A 24,671-nucleotide genomic window follows, 5' to 3' on the forward strand; every position below is an offset into this window, starting at 1 on the left:
CTCCTGTTGGGGTTCAGTTTGCCACCATATATTTTCATCCGCTCTAGGGCCTGTAGGTCAACATCAACGCTGGTGGTAAGGTAACAACTAAACAGCGTAAAGTCTGTTAGCCTTACCTACTTGAATCTCCTTCTCCTTTTATGGCTGAATGGTAGCGCTGGTTGGAATTCATATAGCAGAAGTTTTAGTCTCGTCTTCCATCCAGAACCCTAGGGCAATTTCTCTATTTTGCTGGCTGATAAGTACGATATTTGCTTCTTGTTCTATATTTTTTTGTGGCCGAAGAGAATATGTCACTTAACTCCTATGCATATTACCTTCTAGAATTGCAGCGTGCCTTTGGTGTTATATTCTTGCTGCTTCAAGAACCGGGCAAATGGTATGCCTGGATCTCTCCCTCTATTGAGCATATGCAGCATTGGGGTGCATTCTTTCAATTTATGGCCCTTCTCGCCTTAACAGATTCTTAATCCCATGCCCTTTCTATCAGGCCCATGACATTCCCACTGCATGTGGCCTGTTCCGAAGCATCGGAAACATCCCTTGGGATCTTCCCTGAACCGTATACGACAGTCCGTCATTGTGATTTTTATCCTGATTGTCTTAAGCAGCTCCTTGGCTGCTGCTACCGGTAGGCAGACGAATGCCCTTCGGGTGTTCTGTGCTGTTAATGGCCGTCAGGTACACAGACATTTCGTCTTTGATCATATGGGATGCAGCGTTGATTGTGGCAGTCGACAGGGAGTCTAAGCCCTAGATCTCTATATTCGGCTTTGGTATAGGAAACATTCTTTGCGATCTTCCCTTAACCGTTTACTACCGTTCGTCATTGCGATTTATATCTTGCTTGTCTTAAAGAGCGCCTTGGCTGCTGCTATCGGTAGGGGAAACGAATGTTCTTCATTGTTCTCTGCTGTTTATAGCCGACAGGTGCACAGAAATTTCAACTTTGGTCACATCGGATACCGCACTGATGGTGGCGGCGATGTCTTTTGGAGTCGAGATTTAGCCTTAGTCTTAGATCTCTATATTGGCCTTTGGTCTAAGAACCTGGACCACCGATGATTCCTTAAGAGTGCCTTAAGCGCATCTCGAAATTCCTCCTTTTTGCCTCTTTTCTATATCGCCAGGAGAGTTGCTCCCGTTTTCGTATTCTACCGTAACGTCTACCTCCTTAGACTTCAAATTTTGCCTGAGACTTCTAAGCACGGCGGTATAGCTATGCTCCTCTGCTGGTTTAATTATGACAGCTTCAAGTCGCTCTTTTGGCTGTCGTGCTCGTTGCTTTTTCTCCTTGGCGCCTTCCCAAACCTTGGGTCGCTTATCTCTTTCCCTCTCTCTCTCTCTGTTTTGTTGGTACCTTCGTACCTTCATCTTTTGTTTTGTCCTCTTGTCGGTTTTTCCTTGGCCTTATTGCCCCGATTTACATTGGCTGTGCTCGTTGCACTCCTCTTCTTTTAGCTTGCGGGCTTTGGCTTGACAAGCGTTCTTTCTCGTCTGTCAGATGCGCCCTGTTAATTTCTCTTTCCAACTCAGCTATCCTCCAATTTCACCGATATCCGTTGATATTCAGCAGTTCCTCTAACTCAGAGCTTCCGTTTTGGACGTCCATGCTGATGTTCCTCTGTGTGCCTATGGCCTGTCTTATCCTACTGATAGCCTTCTTGCACTTTCCCAGTGCTTTCTCTTCGGAGATCTCATGTTCAATGTGAACTTCTGCCGAGACTAGCTGCACGGCTAAGCAGCCTTACCTGCGTCGTAAGTGTCGCGAGGTGTGGGAATATCTTCTCCTACAGCAATACCCAGTGTATACTCCGAGGATCTCCGTGTTTCCACTGGTTACTATTAAATACGGACGTAGTCCAGTCTCCTACTAGGCGTTAGAAATTTTGCACGTATACTTCCTACCAGTGTAAGTCGTTTGGGATTGTTAATGTGCCGTATCGGTCCATATGAAGCGATCTCTGATCTTGACTTTTTGAGTCTCTAGAGAACGCCATTATTATCCGATTTGGCTGAAATTTTGTGTGATGTGTTTTGTTTTAACTTTCAGCAACTGTGCCAAGTGTGGTCTTAATCGGTTCAAAACTTGATATAGCTACTATATAAACCGATCTCCCGACTATGCTTCTTAAGCCTCTAGACGTTGCAAGTATTATCCAATTTCGCTAAAGTTTTGCGCGATGTGCTTTGTTGTCCCATAACTAGGCAAAGTATGGTCCGAATCGGTTCATTACCTGGTATAGCTCCCATATAAACCGATCTTGGTTTTTGTGCCTCTAGAGGGCGCAATTCATATCCGATATGGCTAAATTTTGAACACCGACTTTTTGTGACCTTAAATTTACATGCTAAATATCGTCTTAATCGGTACATAACCAGATAATGCTCCCATATAAACCGATCTCCCAATTTTTCATCTTGAGCCTCTATAGGGCGCAATTCTTATCCGATTTGGCTGAAGTTTTACACAATGACTTCTACTATGGTCTTTAATATCCAAATCAAGTATGGCCCGAATCGGTTATAACCTTCCTTATAGACTCAAAAATGGTTGAACCGATTTTCTTGAAATTTTCACAGATGGTGCATAATGATCCCGTGGTGAAAATAGGGCACTTAATTTTTTGATATCTGAAGGGGGCGGACCCTTCACCTTACCCTAATTTTCAGAAACGCCAGATCTCGGAGATGGCTGGTGCGATCTAAGCGAAATTTTGTGTGCTCTCTTAGAGTAACCTAATAACAAATGTTTCGTATCACAATCTCGGATAGGGTAATTAGGGGGGCCGCCCCACCCCCAAAAACTACCAAACATATATAGACCAATCACGTTACTTATTGACTCAAAAACGGCTAAAACGATTTTCTATTTTCTTGAAATTTTCACAGATGGTGCATAATGATCCCGGGGTTAAAAATGGAGTACTTTATTTTTTGATATCTGAGGGGGGCGGACCCTCCCCCTTTCCCTAATTTTCAGAAGCGCCAGATCTCGGAGATGGGTAATGCGATTTAAGCGAAATTTTGTGTGCTCTCTTATAGTAGCCTCAAAACAAAAATTTGGTAACTAAATTTCGGATAGGGAATCTAGGGGGGCCGCCCCACCCCCCAAAAACTACCAAACATATATAGACCAATCACGACAATATGGGACTCTAATGAAAGGTATTTAAGAATAGAAAATGTATCTGATATCCAATTGTTGGACCAAGTGTTTGGGGGACCACCCCAACCGCCAAAACACCCCTAAATCGGACACATTTATCAACCATGGCAATATGGGACTCAAATTAAAGTTATTTACGAGTAGAATACGAATCTGATATCCAAATGTGAGACCAACTGTTTGGGGGGCTGCCCCTCCCCAAAAACATCCCCCAAAGAGGAAAAAATTTACGACTATAGCAATATGGGGCTCAAGTGAACGATTTTTGGGAGTAAAGCACGAATCTGATATCAATGTTCGGGAGAATGGTCTATGGGGGCACCCCACCCCCGTAACACCACCCAAATAGGAAGTATTTGCTGACCATTGCAATATGGGGCTCACATAAGAGGTATTGTAGAGTAGAACACGAATCTAATATATATTTTAAAGGCCAAGTCACTGAGTGACCAACCCATCCCCTAAACCGGTCATGTTTGCCGACTATGGATATATTGGGCTCAAATGGAAGGTATTTGGGAGTAGACCACGAATCTGATATTATCTCCACCATCTCCATAACAACTCCAAATATGACGTATTTGCTCACCTAGACAATTTGGGTCTTCACGACAGTGGAGCTCAATATTGATAGTTTTTATAGCCCATACCCCAAACCGGACATATTTGCTAACTTTTGCAACAAGGGGTTTAAATGAAAGGTAATTGAGATAAGAAAACGTATTTGATATTCAATTTCAAGGCCAATGGCAATATGGGTTTCAAACAAATGAAATATAGATATATGAGAATTAAGCAAGATGCTGATGTCAATGTAGGGCTCAAATGAAAGGTTTTGGGGAGTGGAGCACAAAATTGATACCCACTTTCAGGGCCAATTTTCTGGGGGTCTACCTCTTTCCCAAAATACTCCACAAAGAGCTATTATTTACTGACCATCGCAATATGGGGCTCAAATATAGGTATTTGGAAGCAGAATACGAATATCCAAATATGAGATCATGTATTTGTGGAACCACCCCTTCCCCAAAATTATTAAAAAAGCTTATCAAAAATCATGGCAAATGCAATCCATGGTGGAGGGTATTTAAAATTAGGCCCGGTCGATCTTAGCACACTTTAACTTTTTTTTAATATATTTTTATACCCACCACCAAAGGATGGAGGTATATTCATTTTGTCATTCCGTTTGCAACACATCGAAATATCCATTTCCGACCCTATAAAGTATATATATTCTTGATCAGTGTAAAAATCTAAGACGATCTAGCCATGTCCGTCCGTCTGTCCGTCTGTCCGTCTGTCTGTTGAAATCACGCTACAGTCTTTAAAAATAGAGATATTGAGCTGAAATTTGCACAGATTCTTTTCTTGTCCATAAGCAGGTTAAGTTCGAAGATGGGCTATATCGGACTATATCTTGATATAGCCCCCATATAGACCGATCGGCCGATTTAGGGTCTTAGGCCCATAAAAGCCACATTTATTATCCGATTTTGTTGAAATTTGGGACAGTGAGTTGTCTTAGGCTCTTTGACATGTTTCTTTAATTTGGTCCAGATCGGTTCAGATTTGGATATAGCTGCCATATAGACCGATCCTCCGGTTTAGGGTCTTAGGCCCACAAAAGCCACATTTATTATCCGATTTTGATTAAATTCGGGGCAGTGAATTGTGTAAGGCCCATCGACATCCTTCGTTAATTTGGCTCAGATCGGTCCAGATTTGGATATAGCTGCCATATAGACCGATCCTCCGATTTGAGTCTTAGGCCCATAAAAGCCACATTTATGGTCCGATTTCGCCAAAATTTTGGGACAGTGAGTTGTCTTAGGCCCTTTGACATGTTTCTTTAATTTGGTCCAGATCGGTTCAGATTTGGATATAGCTGCCATATAGACCGATCCTCCGGTTTAGGGTCTTAGGCCCACAAAACCCACATTTATTATCCGATTTTGATGAAATTCGGGGCAGTGAATTGTGTAAAGCTCATCGACATCCTTCGTTAATTTGGCTCAGATCGGTCCAGATTTGGATATAGCTGCCATATAGATCGATCCTCCGATTTATGGTGTAAGGCCCATAATAGCCACATTCATTATCCGATTTTGCTGAAATTTGGGACAGTGAGATGTGTTAGGCCCTTTGACATATTTCTTCAATTTGGTCCAGATCGGTTCAAATTTGGATATAGCTGCCATATAGACCGATTTCTTGATTTATGGTTTTGGGCCCATAAAATGCTCATTTATTGCCCGATGTCCCCGAAATTTGGAACAGTGAGTTAAATTAAGCCCCTTGACATACTTCTGCAATATCGCACAGATTTGGATATAGCTGCCATATAGACCGATATCTAGGTTTTAGGTTTTGGGGCCATAAAAGACGCATTTATTGTCCGATGTCGCTGAAATTTGAGACAGTGAGTTTGGTTAGGCTCTTCGACGTCCTTCTTTAATTTTGCCCAGATCGGTCCAGATTTGAATATAGCTGCCATATAGACCGATCTCTGGATTTATGGTTTAGGGCCCATAAAAGAGGCATTTATTGTCCGATTTCGCCGAAATTTGGGACAGTGCTTAGTGTTAGGCTCTTCGACATGTTTATACAACTTGGCCCAAATCGGTCCAGGTTTGGATATAGCTGCCATGTAGACCGATATCTCGATTTAAAGTCTTGGCCCCTTAAAAGGCGCATTTATAATCCGATTTCACTGAAATTTGACACAGTGACCTATGTTCGGCTTTTCGACATCCGTGTCGTATATAGTTCAGATCGGTATAAGGTATATGAGTATAAGGTATGAAATTTTCACCGAATTTTGATGAAAGGTGGTTTACATATATATCCGAGGTGGTGGGTATCCAAAGTTCGGCCCGGCCGAACCTAACGCCTTTTTACTTGTTTTCATTTGAAACATTATTTTCTCTCACATGGCATTTATGTACGTTCTTTATGTGGCATACCTTCCCCTTGTAAAAGTTTTGAAAACAAAGGCAGTCGTCGTTATGCGATAATATTGAACACATAGAAATCTGTGTTTAACAATGTCCTTTGAATATGATGGTTTCTTCGAATTTTTTCTTGTGTCCTTTATTTTTGTCAAAGTCTCCTTCTTTTTTTTCATTTCGTTGTTTTTGATTACGAACAACAAGGAGAAAAAAACAACATTTCCAAGTATGTTGAAGGTTTCTTATACTGCTTCTTCTTTTTCATGCCTACAGCACACAAATATTGTCAAAAAAAAAGAAATTTTGGTTGAGTCCTTTGATTTTCCCTTTTTCCCCAACTTTTTTTTTTTGTTACCCATTGTGCCTTGAAGATTGTAAAAGGTTTCCCTATTCCTTCGTTTCGTTGTTTGTTAACAAATTTGTGCCATAATCTGTGACAATTTGGTTATTTATGGTACATAATTTAAGGTTAATATGTATTTGATTGTACCGCATTTAAATATTATGAGCATGTGTGCACGGGTTTAGGTGTATGTGTGTCTACTCTATGTGGCCATATCAAACGCTACGTCGAAATGCATAAGTATAAATCAATATATTGATACACGCATTGAAGAAAATTGAGAGAACCGTTTTCACAAGCCCATGAATATAAATCATGAATAACAATTTTAATATGTTAATACAGCCAGCCATCTTCTGACTGGAGGTGGGTATGGAAAAGTTTAATTTGAGATGTGAATTTCTTTGATTTTTATTTTCAAGTAGCTGACCCGGGCCCGCTCGGCTGCGCCTTCTTATGGCGCCATATATGGAACAAAAGTTTCCTTGGAATATTTATTTTCGGCAATTAAAGAGCTTTTAATGAAATACCATGTGCCTTCAACTGAATCCCATGTGGTCTTTATTGGTCTACGAATTGAAGTTTGGATGTAAGGTGTACTCCATTCTTAAAATACTTTATTTCAGCCCGATATTCTCATGATATCTGATTTAGGGGTGTTTTCTTCTTTTAAATACCATTTATTTAAACCCCATATTGCCATTGGTGTAGGGAAGTTTACACAATGCGGCGTCCCCCAAACACATGGCCCCAAAATAGGTTATCAAATTCTTTTTTTAATGTCAAATACCTTTCATTTGAGCCACATTTTGGCATGGTGGAAAAATGTTTACCCTTTGGGGGATGTTTTGGGAAAGGGATAATGCCATGGTCATCATTTGGATATCAAATTCGTATTCTACTCCCAAATACCTTTATTTGACCTCCATATTGCTATGATTATTAAAAAATTGCTGTTTGTGGGGTATTTTAGGAAAGGGGTAGACCCCCAGAAAATTGGTTCCGAAAGTGGGTATCAATTCTTGCTCTACCCCCCATACCTTTCATTTAAGCTCCACATTGACATGGTCGGTAAATATGCCCGATTTAGGGGGTGTTTTGGGGAGTGGAGTGGTCCCCCAAACATTAAGGCCTGAAAATATATCGGCAACGTGCTCTATTCTCATATATCTATATATCATTTGTTCGAACCCCATATTGCCATTGGCCTCAAAATTGGATATCAAATTCGTTTTCTAATCTCATTTAAACTTCCTATTGCAAAAGTCAGCAAATATGTCCGGTTTGAGGTATTGGCCCTAGAAACTATAAATGTTTAGTTCCACTCTCTTTAAGACCCAAAATTGTCTTGGTGAGCAAAAACGTCCTATTTGGGGGTTGTTATGGTGGTGGGACGTCAATTGGTGCCGAATGTTAATGTCACATTCATGGTCTACTCCCAAATACCCTTAATTTGTTTGTTTCCATAGTCGGCAAACATATCCGGTTTGGGAGGTGTTTTGTGGGAAGGGGCGGTCACTCAGTCAGTTGGCCTTATCGGTCTCGTGTTCTACTCTAAAAATCCTCTTATTTGATCCTCAAAGTCAAAGTCAGCAAATACTTCCTATTTGTGTGGTGTTATGGGGTTGGGTGGCCACATAGACACTTTTCCAGAATATTGATATCAGATTCTTGCTTTACTTCCAAAGACCTTTCATTTGAGCGCCATATTGGTATGGTCGCAAATATGTCCCCTTTGGGGGATGTTTTTGGGAAGAGGCCGCCCCCCAAACACTTGGTCCCATATTTGAATATCACATTCGAATTCTACACTCAAATACCTTTTATTTAAGCCCTATTTAACCATGGTGAGTAAATAAGTCCTGTTTGGGGGGTGTTTTGGGAAAGAAGTTGACTCCCAGAAACTTTGTCCCAAATTTGAATATTAGATTCGTATTCTACTCGCAAATGCCTTTCATTTGAGTCCCATATTGCCATGGTCGGTAAAAATGTTCGATTTAGGGGTGTTTTGGGGCCTTGGGGTGGTCCCCTTAACACTTGGTCCGACAAATGGATATCAGATACGTTTTCCTATCGTAAACACCTTTCATTTGAGTCCCATTTCAGCCAAATTGCGTGAGAATTGCGCCCTCTAGAGGCTCAAGAAGTCAAGACCCAAAATCGGTTTATATGGCAGCTATATCAAAACTTGAGCTATATCAAAACTTGAACCGATTTGAACCATACTTAATTTTTGAACCATACAAAATTTCAGTCAAATCAGACAAGAATTGCGACCTCTAGAGGCTCAGGAAGTCAAGAATCAAGATCGGTTTATATGGCAGCTATATCGAAACATGGACCGATTTGAACCATACTTAGCGCAGTTGTTGGAAGTGATACCAAAACACCACCTGCAAAATTTCAGTTCAGTCGTACAAGAATTGCTCCCTTTAGATGCTCATGAAGTCGAGACCCAAAATCGGTTTATAAGGCAGCTATATCAGGTTCTATACCGATTTACGCCATACTTAGCACAGTCAGTCATAGCAAAACACCTCTTGCAAAATTTCAGCCAAATCGGATGAGAATTACGCGCTCTATCGGCTCAAGAAGTCAAGATCGGTTTACATGACAGCTATACTAGATTATAAACCGATTTGAATCATACTTGGAACAGTTGTTGGAAGTGATACCAAAACACCACGTGCAAAATTTCATTCAAATCGGATAAGAATTGCGCCCTCTAGAGGCTCACGAAGTCAAGACCCAAGATCGGTTTATATGGCAGCTATATCTGGTTATGGACCGATTTAAACCATACTTGGCACAATTGTTGGATATCATAACAAAACACGTCGTGCAAAATTTCATTCCAATCGGATAAGAATTGCGCGCTCTATCGGCTCAAGAAGTCAAGATCCCAGATCGGTTTATATGACAGCTATTGGGTTGCCCAAAAAGTAATAGCGGATTTTTCATATAGTCGGCGTTGACAAATTTTTTCACAGCTTGGGACTCTGTAATTGCAGTCTTTCTTCTGTCAGTTATCTGCTGTTACTTTTAGCTTGCTTTAGAAAAAAAGTATAAAAAAGTATATTTGATTAAAGTCCATTCTAAGTTTTATTAAAAATGCATTTTTAAAATGCATCTTTTAAAAAATCTGCAATTACTTTTTGGGCTACTCAATATATTAAAACGTAGACCGATATAGCCCATTTACGTAGACCAATATAGCCCATTTACAATGCCCATTTACCAACCTACACTAATAAGAAGTATTTGTGCAAAATTTCAAGCGGCTAGCTTTACTTCGAAAGTTAGAGCGCTTTCGACAGACAGACGGACGGATGGACAGACGGACAGACGGACGGACATGGCTAGATCGATTTAGAATGAAATGATTATCAAGAATATATACACTTTATGGGGTCTCAGACGCATATTTGGAGGTGTTACAAACAGAATGATGAAATTAGTAGAAAAAGGGTATACAAATATTTTTCATTTTCGTAAAACTGCTAATCTCATGAATATATCAAAAGTTATTCAATCATCACAACATTCTCGCTGTAAGAGCTGGATAAATTAATATCTTTCATCCTATCTTCAAAAAGTTACGAGAGGGTGCATATTCATAGGCGATGACTGTTGAACTCCCTGGATCTGAAAGGTCGAAGCCATAAAATTCCAAACAAGTTTTCAGACAAGCAGAAAGCCTCTCGTCTGATCTTTATAATCTTTCTAGAGCAATTTATACGAAAATCCTAACAATGCTTATAAACATTGTTGTCCTGCGGGTATCTTATTTCATATGCCAAACAATGGTCCCACTGAGTGTCGGGACATTTTACAACCCAGTTTGTCATAGATAGCCGTTAGACTAAGTTTTGAGAAGAAATGCTAAGGCCCATTTATTAGTAAGTAGCCAGTAACGGTTCAATACAACAGGTTCGAATAAAAAATTTCTTAAACTTTTTGAATTTTGTATTTGTTTCTCAAAAAAAAAAAAAATAAATAAAAAACTAATCCGAAGTGTTTAAAAATTAACACTATACGAATATCACTTACAGTGCATTCTGTAGCAGCTTTTTATCTGTTAAAAGCTTTCTGTTGTTGTTTTTTCTTCACTTCCATTTCCGATCTTATGCTTTAGCTCATCTGTTCTCTTGAAGTGCACCGATTAAAGAAAATCGCATTACATCCTTTATGCAATGGCAGATGTCACTCAAGTTATTTATTGAGGCTTTCAGTGGCGATGAATAATGTTTGCCATTATTACCAAAGAGCCTTAATAGCCAAATATCGATCGACACATCCGTAGGGAGAAGGAAAGAAAAAGTTTCCAAACGAAAATTGCATAAAAAAATAAAAAGAAATCATTAACATCATCATTAAGAATTCAAGCATTCTTTCATTATAATCATAGTCGTCGTAGTCGTCATTTCGTCAGCGTTATTTTTTCGTTTTTCTTATTGTTTAAACTTCATTTGAGCTTTAATGCACTTCCTTCCGTATGGTGTGGTGGCCATCAGGCAGACAGTTTGTCCTGATATATCCTTTATATGTATGTATGGCATACGCCATGGTATATCAATATTTTCTTTACGACAACAGCAAGGAAGAGAATGCACATAAATACATGCGTGAGAAGGAGTTCATATGCGTGGTGAATGGGGAATATTTAAAGAGTAAAAAGCACCTCGATCTTTTGGGATTATTATGACCTCAAGAATCTCAATTTGTTTTCTAATTGGTCTTTCCATAGAAATTTTGGTATTTTCCCCTCTGTGGGAAATGATCAGTTTATATCGAAATATACTCTTAGCTGGCGCCAATCTTCATTCAGTTTGAGTACATGGCCAATGTGACGGCGGTGACTGCGTTTTTGGGTTCGGTGGAAAGGAAATGCAGGTGCGCTCTATACCAATAAAGACACAACTTTATAATCAGGTTTCACTGCTACAAGGTCTACGGGATGAAAACATCTCTAGCAGGGGGAGTGTGCATTGGAACAACAAGCTATGTACGGTCGGCAATGCTATCTAAGGATACGAAGGGATCGCGCATGCGAGCTAAGCGCGGATGCGAGCTAAGCGCGAATGCAAGCTAAGCGCAGATGCCGACTAAGTGCAGATGCGAGCTAAGCGCGGATGCGAGCTAGGCGCGGATGTGAACGAATCACAGATGCGAGCAAACTAAATGCAGATGCGAACGAGTCGCGGATGCCAGCTAGGCGTGGATGCCAGCTAGGCGTGGATGCGAGCTGGCTTTCCTCTAAAAAGAAAATTTTAGGTTAGAAATTCCGTTCTTCTTTCAAAATCCTTAATTATTTTCAATACCACTCCCCTAAGTAGTGTAGGTATCTGCTGGACGCGAAATACGGGCAATGACAAAGGAAATGCTCAAACATCTCATCATCTTCTCCGCATGCCCCACACATGCTACTACTTGCCGCACCGATTTTACATAAGTGAGGTCGTAGTCCTATGTGTCCCGTTATGATACCAATAGCTATACTGACCTCCTTCTTGCTTGCTTACAGTAATAGCCTCGTCTTCTCACGATCCACCCATGGGATTTTCGCCGTCCTACCGACTGTTTCGCTGTTCAACAATGTTGCATACGCATTCGTTGCCCACTTACTTAACTTGGACTGCGTCGACCCGAAAGGCTTCGGGTTAACCAATTTTATTGACGGCAGTCTACTTGCCTTCACCGCCAAATCGTCTGCCCTTTCATTTGCCCTTACTCCCTTATGGCCAGGCACCCAAACGATGCGGATTTTCCTATCCTCAGAGAAGACATTAATCTCCTTTTTACATTGCAAGAGTGTTCCTGACCTTACCGTCCTGGTTGTTATTGCACTTATGGCAATTTTACTGTCGGTAAATATGTTCACACCCGACGTCCTCGCGTAAGCACCACTTGACGCATTCCGTGATTGCCCGGATCTTCGCCTACAGGATCGTATCATGGTCAGGCAGTCTAAAACAAATCTCAGTCCCTGGGTTCTCAATGCAGACTCCAGACTCACTCTGTCCTCTAGCTTTGATCCATCTGTGTAACATGATCTTCCAGATGGCAATACTAGGGTTCCGTCAATCCAAGACTGTGCCTCTGACAGCAGTGCCTCGCACTCGACTACAAGGTTCATCTCAGGTATCCGATCAGAAACCTATTCCCTTCCTTCCAGGTTTCCTATCGTCGCCTCGATTATACCGCGATGGTATGAGTTGCTCCCATCCTCAATCCATTCTCCCATCCCCTTAAGTCTCATGGCCGCAGTGGCTGCCTCACACTTAATCTGTATGTCAATGGATCGGATATGTAGAATAGTCTCCAGTGCCCTAGTGGGCGTGGTCCTTATCGCTCCGCCCATGCCAAGATAACATGTTCTCTGAACCTGTTTTATGGTCCTTATCCGATCGGAAACCTCTTCCCTTCCTACCAGGTTTCCTATCGTCGCCTCGATTATACCGCGATGGTATGAGCTGCTCCCATCCTCAATCCATTCTCCCATCGCCGTAAGTCTCATTGCGCCAGTGGCTGCCTCACACTTAATTTGTATGGCAATGGGTCGGATATCTAGAATAGTCTCCAGTGCCCTAGTGGGTGTGGTCCTTATCGCTCCAAGACAACATGTTGTCTGAACCTGTTGCATGGTCGTTATGTTGCACTTTTTCTCCATAGCAGTCCACCAAACGACTGAGGCGTAAGTAAGTATTGGTCTATTCACGCTCCTGTAGAGCCAATGGACTATCCTAGAATTCAGGCCCCATTTCGAGCCTAAAGTCCGTCTACATAGTGCCCAACATCTGTGAGCCTTTTTGGTATGCTCCTGAATATGACACTTCCAATTCAGTTTCCTGCCCAAGATCACACCTAAGTATTTGACCTTGTCAGATATCGAAATTGTCTTATTGAGGAAATTGGCCCACCTTCGTCTTCCTCGTGAACAGGCATATTTCAGTCTTCTCTGTGTTAACACTGAGACGTCTGGGTCTAGCCCAGTCATATGCCATATGCAAGACCATTTCGGCCCTTCTGCATGGCTCGTTCGGATCCTTACCCCTTAGAAGTATGATAACATCGTCTGCGTAGCAATTCACAATTAATACGATTCAAATACAACATACCAAGGCACTGCCCTTGAAGCCATCCCAACTTATATGGTTGAAAATTCTTCTAACCAAAGATGAAACGCGTTCCATAGTGATTGGTATGTGTTGCTATCTCTGATTTTCCTTTTCCATTTTTGCAAAGAAAATCTCCGATCATTGAGCTCGTCCCGAAAGAGAAAAAAACAAAAATTTTAAAATTTAATGAACTTCGCTCTAACAGGAAAAAAACTTAAAAACAAAATTGTGATATTTTGACCTGTATCTCACCCTGTATTAAAGATATATTGCGTTGCCCAAAAAGTAATTGCGGATTTTTTAAAAGAAAGTAAATGCATTTTTAATTAAACTTAGAATGAACTTTAATCAAATATACTTTTTTTACACTTTTTTTCTAAAGCAAGCTAAAAGTAACAGCTGATAACTGACAGAAGAAAGAATGCAATTACAGAGTCACAAGCTGTTAAAAAATTTGTCAACGCCGACTATATGAAAAATACGCAATTACTTTTTGGGCAACCCTAGATCAACAACGCCATTTTCTGAAAGCCTACGTCCTCCTCTACAAATATCTGGAACATTTTTATCGCTTAGATCAACAGAAAAGAAAATTTGGGACCTATATTCAATTTTTTATACCCTCCACCATAAGATGGGGGGTATACTAATTTCGTCATTCTGATTGTAACTACTCGAAATATTCGTCTGAGACCCTATAAAGTATATATATTCTTGATCGTCGTGAAATTTTATGTCGATCTAGCCATGTCCGTCCGTCTGTTCGTCCGTCCGTCTGTCCGTCCGTCCGTCCGTCTGTCTGTCGAAAGCACGCTAACTTCCGAAGGAGTAAAGCTAGCCGCTTGAAATTTTGCACAAATACTTCTTATTAGTGTAGGTCGGTTGGTATTGTAAATGGACCATATCGGTCCATGTTTTGATATAGCTGCCATAAAACCGTATCTTGGGTCTTGACTTCTTGAGCCTCTAGAGTGCGCAATTCTTATCCGATTGTGATGAAATTTTGCACGACGTGTTTTGTTATGATATCCAACAACTGTGCCAAGTATGGTTCAAATCGGTTTATAACCTGATATAGCTGCCATATAAACCGATCTTGGGTCTTGACTTCTTGAGCCTCTAGAGTGCGCAGTTCTTATCCGATTGGAATGACATTTTGCACGACGTGTTTTGTTATGATATCCAACAACTGTGTCAAGTATGGTTCAAATCGGTCCATAACCTTATATAGCTGTCATATAAACCGATCTTGGGTCTTGACTTCTTGAGCCGCTAGAGGGCGCAATTCTTATCCAATTTGAATGAATTTTGGCACGTAGTATTTTGTTATGATATCCAACAACTGTGTCAAATAAGGTTCAAATCGGTTCATAACCTGATATAGCTGCCATATAAACCGATCTTGGGTCTTGACTTCTTGAGCCTCTAGAGTGCGCAGTTCTTATCCGATTGGAATGAAATTTTGCACGGCGTGTTTCGTTATTATATCTAACAACTGTGCATAGTATGGTTCAAATCGGTTCATAACCTGATATAGCTGCCATATAAACCGATCTGGGGTCTTGACTTCTTGAGCCTCTAGAGTGCGCAATTCTTACCCGATTGGAATGACATTTTGCACGACGTGTTTTGTTATGATATCCAACAACTGTGTCAAGTATGGTTCAAATCGGTCCATAACCTTATATAGCTGTCATATAAACCGATCTTGGGTCTTGACTTCTTGAGCCGCTAGAGGGCGCAATTCTTATCCAATTTGAATGAATTTTGGCACGTAGTATTTTGTTATGATATCCAACAACTGTGTCAAATATGGTTCAAATCGGTTCATAACCTGATATAGCTGTCATATAAACAGATCTGGGGACTTGTCTTCTTGAGCTTCTAAAGGGCGCAATTCCTATCCGATTTGGCTGAAATTTCGCAAGACGTTTTTTATTGTTACTTTCAACAACTATGTCAAATAAAGTACAAGTCGGTTCATAACCTGATATAGCTGCCATATAAAACGATCTGGGATCTTGACTTCTTGAGCCTCTAGAGGTCACAATTATTATCCGATTTGCCTGAAATTGTACGACGGATTCTCTCATGACCATTAACATACGTGTTTATTATGGTCTGAATCGGTCTATAGCCTGATACAGCTCCCATATAAATCGATCTCTCTATTTTACTTCTTGAGGCCACAAGAGCGCAATTCTTATTCGAATTGGCTGACATTTTACACAGGTCTCCAACATAAATATAATTTAATTGTGGTCCAAACCGGACCATATCTTAATATCGCTCTAATAGCAGAGCAAATCTTTTCTTATAGCCTTTTTTTTTGCCTAAGAAGAGATGCCGGGAAAAGAACTCGACAAATGCGATCCATGGTGGAGGGTATATAAGATTCGGCCCGGCCGAACTTAGCACGCTTTTACTTGTTCTTTGTTTGGCCCGGTGTACCCGTTACTCCCATTCATTCGAAATTGGTGCATACATTTTGCAATTAAACTTACTCTCGAGCACACTAAATACAAGCCCGTCTGCTATCACAGGGCCCATGTGTTTTAATAATTACGTCTTGTCATTGTGCCGCCTTTGGTTTATATGCTAACCCATCGTCTCCTGCTGCCTCGTTGTTCCTTAGCCAGGTTTATTGCTGTACTGACCTTATTCTGACTCGGCCGCTTATATTATACACCGGCATCAGGGATTGCTGATTGGGCATCCTCGTCACTTCGATATTTAGTGAGGGTTACCATTACGCTGCCTAATCATGGAGACTAGAAGTGTTTTTCTTCACACCCCAGTCGAGTCTCAGACATTATCCCCAGGGATCGTCCTGGGCTAATCTGCTACTTCACTAAAACTTTCCCACTTAAAACCCTTGAGCAAGCTACGTCTCTGTTTATGTTTATAACTGTGTATGTGCGTTTAATAAGTAAAACGTCGTTGCAGCCGCTTGACAAATTGTGGCCAAGAAATATGATAGTGCCACGCCAAAAGCAACCGCCGCAACAACGCAGATAGTGCATATCAGCCTTAATGTTGCACGTGGTTGTAATAACAAAACACACGAACATTGAATGGCCCGAAAATATATGCCATGCAGGCAGCCCAAGAGTAGTGTGGCCCAAATATGTATACGCATCCATTCACTTGTTAGCCGCTTCCTCATTGCTGTTTATTCACATGTCCTTTGCCAAACTGAAAGGCGAAAGCCCTCCGCTGGGCGGGAAGAGAATGCGATGCCATGCGATAACCAACAACCAGCGATGAACAAAAATGAGATGTGAACCCAACAAACAGAGCATAAACCCACAGACCAAATGTGCATTCTTTGCCACATCTAAAGTGAATGTGAGTTATATATGAATACATGAATTTTTGCTTATGCCAATGGATACATTGCGCGCGTGTGTGTGTGCGTTTGGTTGAGTAAGTGTGTCTAGGACACCATGTTAACAGAGGCTGCGTATGCTTTTTAACTGGCAAGGCGAAATTATGCTTAAGAGAACAGTGGTTATTTAGAAAATTGGGCCAAAATGAGTGTTAAAACAAAAAAAAACAAAATGGCAAAATTTGATTTAAAAAGCATTTGAGTCTCTATTTTCTCCAAATTTCTTAAACATCGACAGTTTTGGTATTACTCGCCCCTTAAAGGGCCTTTGTCGCTAACCACTGTTCATGTGCATACATTTCCCTTACACACACTCGCATACTCACACACTAAACCAACATTGACGACTAAAGTGGCAAAAGCAAAATCATAAGCCTCGTTAACGCAATAAACGCATACTCAACTCTGTGTGCAGACATTGCGCCCCGAAATTGCAGACATAAGTGAATAAATATTCGCATAGTAGTCCTGGTGGTTGGCCCTGCCTGCTGCCCAGGTTCAAACGCAAGAGGCTACCGCAGCAAAGAAACCCCAAGGCAAAAATGTGCACACGAAAGCATGCCAAGCATAAATTACACTTTAATTTTCACAAATTAGCCACGGCAGATAAATCAGAAACGAAATTTGCCTTTTCTACGGCGTTGTTGTTGCTGCTGGTTTTGGTGTCTTTTTTTTTTTTTTTTTTTTTGCTCTTCTCGCTTACTCTGCCAACCATTTATTAGGACCAAAGATATGGGCGAAATATTTCATTGCGGAAATGAGTGTAAAGTTTGAAGGCGAATTGCTAACATTTTAAGCTATAATCATGGCATTTCCGTTAAGGCACGCTAATACTCCAATAAAACTCAAAGTTTATCTACCTTTGGTAAACGATATGGTAAAAAAAATCTTTGTTCATTTTTGTTGATATCACAAGAAAAGTTTGTTGTTATATATGATCCGGTACAAGCCATGGGTAAAATGTCCAAAACATTTTTAATAGGCTTTTGAAAAGTTTTGAAATTGCTCAAAAAAATGAATGACATAATTATTGTGGCCGTATTAAATATTGTTGGCGAATTAAATATTGCGGCACATTAGGGGTTGAAACGGTTTTGCGTGGCTTGATTCTTAATACCAATTCATAGACGTTTAACTAGACTGTGGAACAAAATTCAAGATCAAAATAGACGACACATGTGTCGGCGTTTTAATTGCTGAATTTCATTGAAAATTTTCTGAAAATTTTATTCTCATAAAAAAAATTTTCGAAACTGGACTTATAAGAAATCCTTTTATACCCTCCACCATAGGGTGGGGGTAAACTAAAATATAAAAGTAAATGGGCCATTTCGGTCAATGTTGTGCTATATTTGGCTGCCATATAAACCAATCTCGGATCTTGAGTACAAGTCTGCAACGACGAGTTTACCTCTGGTTGCTGAAGGACGGCTCACCGGAGCAGGGTCAGTCACAAAAATTTATTTGTGTCAGTGACAGAGAAAGAGAGAGAGGGGGTGTTTAAATATGTTTCAAAAGGTTTTATTCAGTAAGCAGTACTTAATCTTATCTTTATCGGGTCAGGCTTAAGTTTTAGTTGGAGATCTGCAGGCTGGCTATGTCAATCTCAGAGACGTGATTCACTCACGGAGTGCATATGACACCAAATCATGGTGTGGTGGGCGCAGGCCGCTGGCATGAGTGCGCGTTCGAGGACTCAGCGGCTGTTGTGTATGAAAGACAAAGGTGAGGTGCTAGCTACGGGTACCTTGCAGACGTGGTTCACTCACGGCGTGGATACAGCATTAAATCACGGGGTGATAGTCTTGGACAGATGGCTCATGAGTGTATTTGCAGGCTTTGCGGCACTTATGTCTGAAGGACAAAGGTGCTGTACTGGCTACGTTGGTCTCGGAGACGGGGTTCACTCACGGTGGGGATACGGCACTAAATCACGGTGGGTGATGGTCGTGGACAGATGGCACGTGGGTGTAATCGCAGGCTCTTATGTCTGAAGGACAAAGATGAGGTGCTGGCTTCTTTGGAAACGTGGTTCACTCACGGCATGGATACGGTATTAAATCACGGGATGATGGTCATGGAAAGATAGCACGCGGGTATATTCGCGGGCTCAATGGCTCTTATGTCTGAAGGTCAAAGTTGAGGTGCTGGCTACGTCGGTCTAGGAAACGTGGTTCACTCACTGCGTGGACATGGCGCTAACTCAAGGGGTGGTGGTCATGGATAGATGGCACATGGGTGTATTCGCTGGCTTAGCAGCACTTATGCCTGAAGGACAAAGGCTAGGTGCTGGATACGTTGGTCTTGGACACACTCACGGCGTGGGTCGACTCTAGATCACGGACACAGGGCAAAACGCTGGCGACTATATTGATTTAATAGCTCTGACACTCAGACTCAGCACACTGAGGTTTCTCACTACCATTGGCTGGTTTCCTAGATCGCTATTTCCGGTTGAGCGAAATAGCGATCTAGGAAATATTGACTGTAGAATACCTATCTCTGAAGGACGCTGTATTTGCTTTTGCAACAATTCGTCTGTCTGTTGAAATCAAGTCCATATAAAGTGAAAGTGTGGTAAGTTCGGCCGGACCGAAGCTTGAGTACCATTGGGCAGCACCATGGATTCTGCTTAAAATTAATGTTTATTAACTCAATAAATTGGTTATTGGTTGAGGCTCATATGGTCTCAAGAGTCATTTTGGAGTAGATGCTTAATGGGGGCCTACATATAAATTTATGACCTAAAGGGTTACTAAATTTCGGCCAAATCGGGTAAAAACCAATGCTTCTAGAAGTCAAATACGGAGATCGGTCTAATTGGTATAGATCAATGTGGTTGGGATTTAGCACAAATTTCAGGTTTATATGGGGTTTACATCACTTTGTAGATTAATTCGAATCATGCTTGTTCCAGATGTTGGAAGTCATAACACAAACCATTGTACAAAATTTCAGCCAAATTGGAAAAAATCTAGGCGTCTAGGCGCTCAAGTAAAATTCAAGGATGGGTTTATGCGGGGGCTATATCAGTTTATAGAATATTCGAAAAATACTTAACACGAATGTTGGAAGTCGGAACAGAAGTCATATTGCAAAATTCGGATTGCAATATGCGGTCAAAAAGGGATATCAGTTTGTATGGAGGCTACGACCCAAATCTGACCCATTTACAATCCTTGTCTGTGTAGACATGAGCTTTAGCGTAGCCCCAAAAAAAAAAGTCTGAAGGCGTTAAATTGCACTATCTAGGCCGCCAATTAACCAGTCTCCAACGTGAAATAAAATGTTCACCTAACTCGCCGTCTTGCTGAAACCACATGTCATGCAAGTCAAGCTCATGCTCTTTTGGGCAAAAAAAGTTGAATATCGTCTCACGGTAGAGCTCATCATTTACAGTTACCTTACGATTCGCATTATCTTTCAGGAAACACGGTTTAATGATGAGACCAGCCCATAAACCGCACCAAACTAACTTTTTCTGTAGACATTGGTAGCTCTTGCAATGCTTCTGACTGATCTTCGCCCTAAAACCGAGAATTCTGCCTTTTTACGTACCCATTGAGCCAAAAATGAGCTTCGTCACTGAACACAATTTTGAATGAATGAACTTTCTTAACAGGGCACGCATTTTGATAATAAAATTCAATAATTTGCAAGCGTTGTTCGCTTGTCAGACGATTCGTGGTTAAATTATAGACCAAACTGAAGATATTTGAAAGTGAAACAAAACACGAAACGTGCGTGAGCTGTTTAAACCAGCGTTGTCAAAAAGCTTATAAACTTTTCCTTTTCTTTCGAATTTTTTTCCTGTTCTTTCGATATTCTTCCAATCAAGGTACATGTCGCATTTGTTGTCCGATTATCGTAATATTTTGCACTTGTTGACTAACAAATACTTCTAACTTTTCTTGTCTCTGCCACTAGATTACAAGAAATGTAACGAGTGGAGAGACAATAACAAAAGAAACGTTCAAGCAGGACAGGTATGAGTTGATTGACCTCTAGTACTATTTATGTGCCAATAGTGATGAGCATATATGCAAATTAATAATAGGTCGATTCATGCTTGAACAATTCGATATGACATTTTTGGTCTTTAGTACCCATAATTTTGGTCCGTTCTTTACAAAATTTTGCACAAGACTTTACATTTAATGTTCCAACATGTGTGTATAATTTTATCAAAATCGGTTCAGTTTTAGATATAGCTCCCTTTAAAGTCGATCAGTGGGTCAAACTGGCCTCAGAGAACCCTCACCTTTATAGTTGCCCACATCTTTTGTTGTGAAGTTGCAAAAAAAAGAACAAATAAAAACATGTTAAGTTTGGCCGTGCCGAACTTTGTCCACCACCATTGATAAATTAACCATCCTCTTTTATAACAACTCTGGATATTTGGTTGAGGTCCCGAGAACTCTTATAAAGGGTGATTTTTTTGAGGTTAGGATTTTCATGCATTAGTATTTGACAGATCACGTGGGATTTCAGACATGGTGTCAAAGAGAAAGATGCTCAGTATGCTTTGACATTTCATCATGAATAGACTTACTAACGAGCAACGCTTGCAAATCATTGAATTTTATTACCAAAATCAGTGTTCGGTTCGAAATGTGTTCATTCACCGTAACGTTGCGTCCAACAGCATCTTTGAAAAAATACGGTCCAATGATTCCACCAGCGTACAAACCACACCAAACAGTGCATTTTTCGGGATGCATGGGCTGTTCTTGAACGGCTTCTGGTTGCTCTTCACTCCAAATGCGGCAATTTTGCTTATTTACGTAGCCATTCAACCAGAAATGAGCCTCATCGCTGAACGGTGAATGAACACATTTCGAACCGAACACTGATTTTGGTAATAAAATTCAATGATTTGCAAGCGTTGCTCGTTAGTAAGTCTATTCATGATGAAATGTCAAAGCATACTGAGCATCTTTCTCTTTGACACCATGTCTGAAATCCCACGTGATCTGTCAAATACTAATGCATGAAAATCCTAACCTCAAAAAAATCACCCTTTACAAGTCACAGTTTCAGCGAAATCGAGCAACAAAACAGCTTGTCATGTGATTAGGATCCTAAATTGGAAAATCGGTCTATATGACAGCTATATCCAAACATAGGTTGATCTGGATGGTCGGATGCCGAAAGGCTTATCATCATTTCAAATTTCAGCAAAATCGGATAATTATTGCGGCTTTTATGGGCTTAAGACCCTAAATCGGCAGATCGGTCTCTATGATAGCTATTTCTTAATATAGTCCAATCTGAACCATATTTGTATCGGATGTCGGGAGGCTTTAATTTACTCACTGTTTGAAATTTCAGCGAAATCGGACAATAATTGTGACTTTAAGCTCAATGATAAGGGCCTCGTTTTTATAGCCATTCCGAACGGCGTGCCGCAGTGCGACACCTCTTTGCAGAGATGTTTGACATGGTATAGTACCTCACAAATGTTGCCAGCATTAGGAGGGGAAAACCACCGCTAAAAATTTTTTCAAATGGTCTCGCCAGGATTCAAACCCAGGCGTTCAGCGTCATAGGCGGACATGCTAACCTCTGCGCTACGGTGGCCTCCTTTTTATTTACTATTACTATACAATTATTTAATATCAATCCCATGGCAGCTGGTTTTACGTAACGGGGCTGCCGCCTCAGTAAACAAGACACTGCTAGAGAAACAGCAACATTTTTTATTATTTACTATTTGTCTCTCTATTATCCTCTTCTTAACACGATATTTGATATTTCATTCAAAATCTATCTAATTTGGACATGACTACCCTCTTATGCCCATTTATGCCTTAATGCAAATAAAATCCGGAGAAAATACTTCCACCTTAATATTCATAGTACCTACCTATATTTAATAACATTTTTGCTTCAAAAATGCTTAAGAAAACTTAAATAAATTAATTATTTTTTCATATAGTCGCAATCATTGCAATAATATTTTTAAAAGTGCTCAAAATTAAATTCAAAATCATCTAAATGCATTAAGCGAATAACTTTGCCTTCCCCAGTAACTACCACCTTGTTGTTTCCCCCTTCCAACATAATTTATTATATTTTCTCTTTCCCTTTTCGTATTAGCCTTTCTTTCCATTATTTTTGTAGAGTTGTTGACATTCTCTACACGGCTAAACTTTGATCTTCCTTCTCTATCAACAATGACTAGTGCGCAGACTCGGGTTACTGTTATTGCTCTTCTTATTTCTTGTATTAGTTTTCTCAATTCGATCTCACCACTACACAAAAACCATTGCCAAAAGTACAAAAACAACAAGTTCCAAAAGTTTGGACACTTGTTGATAACCATCAATTGCATGTTGCGTTTAGTTTTTGTCGTTTACTTGCATTGCTCGGTTAACGCGGATTTCGGTCGGTATGTGGCGTGTTGTAGTTAAGTAAGTGTTTCTTTGTTGTTAAGTGAATGTTTGTTGCGTTACGGTGAAAAAAAAAAGCAATTGACATTGAACTAATAGAATATTTATTATTACGTTATTGTTAAACATGAAGAGCAGCAAAAAAAAACTTTCTTAGGATTGTACATATGTATGTATGTATGTTACTATGGTACACATTTATGTGTAGCTGTTTCATGTTATTTTTTGTTTTGTGCGTACCTTCGTTCGTTCGTTTGGCGCGTTGCTTCAAAACAGCACAACTACAAATAGGTACAAATATCCAGAAAACCGCTATGCAAAAGGTGAGTTGAAAGAATTAATACCTCAAAATTTTTTTATTATTGCATTGCTCCCATAATTGTATTCAACTGATTGTGTGACGTCACATAGCGTCATTCTTGCGTTTTTTAACATCAGTGTTGTATGTATCTTTTAATTTGAAGATTTGAACTGAACCAAGCCATGTTCTCCAAAAGCAAAAAATATACCCGTTAAGCATTTCCCCAGGAACATTTTACTTGGAGTATGTAAATGCATTGTTTTTCTTTGGCACCTCAAAAATTTTGAAGATACTTGCCAAATGTGTTTTAGCAGGCAGTTAAGGGCATTGCCATTTCAATTAGAATGTAAAATCTTATGGTTGTTGTTATTGTTTTTATTTTTCTACATTGCACAAACACATGTACATGGGTTGAATTATGTTCGCCAATAATGTGTGTTGACTTCTTCTTTAAAGCTGTTGTTGGCTTTGTTGAGCAATCACAATGTAGAATAAATTGGTGGGGAGAGGTGCAAATTGTGAGTTAGGACCCCATACATGTTTTTTTTCTCTTTGCGTTGTTGAACTTTTTTAACTATCGATTTATGATGTATGTATCAATGTGTGCTTTCCTCAAATTGAATGACCCTTATCACACATTAAGATTGTTAGAGGGGTGAGTTACGGAATTGGTATACTGATTTGATTGAAAGAGAAAAAGAGAGAGATAGGGAAAAATAAACTTGGAAAAAGAGATTAAAATGACCAACGTTCTAAGCTTTTAATTTTTTTTTTGTTTTGAGTGTAGGCATATACATAAGTAATTGAAACATAGGATAACTATGAAAAAAGAGAAAAAGAGATTGAAATGACCAACGCTCTAAGCTTTCCTGTTATTTTGTTTTGAGGGTAGGCATGTACATAAGTAATTAAAACATACGTTAACTATGAAATGAAGCATAGGCGTATCTTAATATATAGGTATATTATTAAACAAGAAAAGTGATTTTGTGGTACATATAACGGCCAA

At 40.1% G+C, this 24,671-nt stretch overlaps 1 protein-coding gene across 4 annotated transcripts in view; it reads left to right on the forward strand.

Annotated features, from left to right (window-relative positions):
• Positions 1 to 24,671, forward strand: part of LOC106080795 (uncharacterized) — an 857,102-nt gene that overhangs the window by 376,871 nt on the left and 455,560 nt on the right. The window contains exon 1 of one of the 4 annotated variants that reach the window (XM_013242368.2): positions 23,448 to 23,684. The exons of the other annotated variants lie outside the window; for them this stretch is intronic. The gene's annotated coding sequence lies outside the window, so the exon portion shown is untranslated. Of the gene's footprint in view, positions 1 to 23,447; positions 23,685 to 24,671 lie in introns of those variants that run through there. 4 annotated transcript variants of the gene reach the window in all.

Source organism: Stomoxys calcitrans, chromosome 2 (genome assembly GCF_963082655.1).
Source record: "Stomoxys calcitrans chromosome 2, idStoCalc2.1, whole genome shotgun sequence".
NCBI lineage: Eukaryota > Metazoa > Arthropoda > Insecta > Diptera > Muscidae > Stomoxys > Stomoxys calcitrans.